This window comes from Salvelinus namaycush, chromosome 4 (genome assembly GCF_016432855.1).
Source record: "Salvelinus namaycush isolate Seneca chromosome 4, SaNama_1.0, whole genome shotgun sequence".
Lineage (NCBI taxonomy): Eukaryota > Metazoa > Chordata > Actinopteri > Salmoniformes > Salmonidae > Salvelinus > Salvelinus namaycush.
The window spans coordinates 66,184,452-66,187,137 of record NC_052310.1 but is presented as its reverse complement, the minus strand read 5'-3'; positions in this window follow the sequence as shown (position 1 = coordinate 66,187,137).

The following is a 2,686-nucleotide window of genomic DNA, read 5'->3' as shown; positions in this document are numbered from 1 at the left end:
GGTGCCTATGGCTCCGGTAGCCTGGCCCACGGTCGCTTATTTGGCATCAAGGCGAAGAGCGTGCCCTCCGAAGGGGCAGGTTTGTCCTAAAGGCGCGGGATTTTGTTGGGTCTTCGGTTGTTGCTTCCCTCCGGAAGGAGGTAGTGACTACCGGGGAATGTGGAGAGAAAGAAGCCGGAGCGGTTGCCAGGGACACACTAGGCAGTTGTCAAACAGGGAGGGGTTGACGCCTCCTAGACCTGTGCAGGTCCTCGAGATCTCACTGTAACCATTTGTTTTTGTTTGAACCTACTTAGCACAATTAATTGTGAATGCATGTATTCATTAAACATATTCAACTCAGTCTGAGTTTGGCCAGTAACCAAAAGGTTGCAGGTTCGAATCATATAGAACAAACTTCACGTCAGATAGGCAACCGAAATTAAAAATTAATGTATGTGTTTTATATTAAAGCAATAAACATTTCAGAACAACTATGGCTGAATTATTGTCCCTACACTTTCAAAAACACTAGTCGAATAAGACATGGGAGAGATGACGAATTTTGGCAAAGAAATATATTTATAGACTAATACAAATCAGTAGATTTAGGTACGGGCGACATCTTGACAGGGGCGGCACGGGCGCCCCCTGGTGCGGGCGGGGCGGATGAGGGGGGGTTCGCTCAGGGCGCCAGACAAGCTAGAACCACCACATACAGTCGTGGCCAAAGTTTTGAGAATGACACAAATATTAATTTCCACAAAGTTTGCTGCAAGTAAAACGTTTCTGTACCCATTACTGAGAATGTTGTAGTTAAGGTTACATTGGTCTTCAAGGTATGTTATATTTGTAACAACATATATTTTGATGTACAGTTGAAGTCAGAAGTTTACATACACTTAGGTTGGAGTCATTAAAACTCGTTTTTCAACCACTCCACAAATTTCTTGTTAACAAACTATAGTTTTGGCAATTCGGTAAGGACATCTACTTTGTGCATGACACAAGTAATTTTTCCAACAATTGTTTACAGACAGATTATTTCACTTATAATTCACTGTATCACAATTCCAGTGGGTCAGAAGTGTACATACACTAAGTTGACTGTGCCTTTAAACAGCTTGGAAAATTCCAGAAAACTATGGCATGCCTTTAGAAGCTTATGTTAGGCTAATTGACATCATTTGAGTCAATTGGAGGTGTACCTGTGGATGTATTTCAAGGCCTACCTTCAAACTCAGTGCGTCTTTGCTTGGCATCATGGGAAAATTAAAAGAAATCAGCCAAGACCTCAGAAAAAAAAATGTGGACCTCCACAAGTCTGGTTCATCCTTGGGAGCAATTTCCAAATGCCTGAAGGTACCACGTTCATCTGTACAAACAATAGTACGTAAGTATAAACACCATGGGACCACGCAGTCGTCATACTGCTCAGGAAGGAAAAGCGTTGTCTCCTTGAGATGAACGTACTTTGGTGCAAAAAAGTGCAAATCAATCCCAAAACAACAGCAAAGGACCTTGTGAAGATGCTGGAGGAAACAGGTACAAAAGTATCTATATCCACAGTAAAACGAGTCCTATATCGACATAACCTGTTAGGCCGCTCAGCCAGTAAGAAGCCACAGCTCCAAAATCGCCATAAAAAATCCAGACTACAGTTTGCAACTGCACATGGGGACAAAGATCGTACTTTTTGGAGAAATGTCCTCTGGTCTGATGAAACAAAACCAGAACTGTTTGGCCATAATGACCATCGTTATGTTTTGGAGGAAAAAAGGGGAGGCTTGCAAACCGAAGAACACCATCCCAACCGTGAAGCACGGGGGTGGCAGCATCATGTTGTGTGGGTGCTTTGCTGCAGGAGGGACTGGTGCACTTCACAAAATAGATGGCATCATGAGGGAGGAAAATTATGTGGATACAGCTCAAGACATCAGTCAGGAAGTTAAAGCTTGGTCGCAAATGCGTCTTCCAAATGGACAATGACCCCAAGCATACTTCCAAAGTTGTGGCAAAATGGCTTAAGCACAACAAAGTCAAGTTATTGGAGTGGCCATCACAAAGCCCTGTCCTCAGTCCTATAGAAAATATGTGGCCAGAACTGAAAAAGTGTGTGCGAGCAAGGAGGCCTACAAACCTGACTCAGTTACACCAGCTCTGTCAGGTGGAATTGGCCAAAATTCACCCAACTTATTGTGGGAAGCTTGTGGAAGGCTACCCGATACGTTTGACCCAAGTTAAACAATTTAAAGGCAATGCTACCAAATACTAATTGAGTGTATGTAAACTTCTGACCCACTGGGAATGTGATGAAAGAAATAAAAGCTGAAATAAATCATTCTCTCTACTATTATTCTGACATTTCACACTCTTAAAATAAAAGTGGTGATCCTAACTGACCTAAAACAGCGGATTTTGACTAGGATTAAATGTCAGGAATTGTGAAAAACTGAGTTTAAATATATTTGGCTAAAGTGTATGTAAACTTCCGACTTCAACTGTATTTTCGCCTATCTCTGAATAGTGCCAAGTATGTTACTGTAATATTCAAAGTAACTTGCCACCAGCTTGCTGCAAGTTACTGTAATATCAGAGCAACAACACAGGACTGTAAGATGGGCCTACTATACTGTAAGAAAGTAAATGCTACTGTAATCATCATATTGGGGCAGCAGGTAGCCTAAGGGTTAGAGAGTTGGGCCAG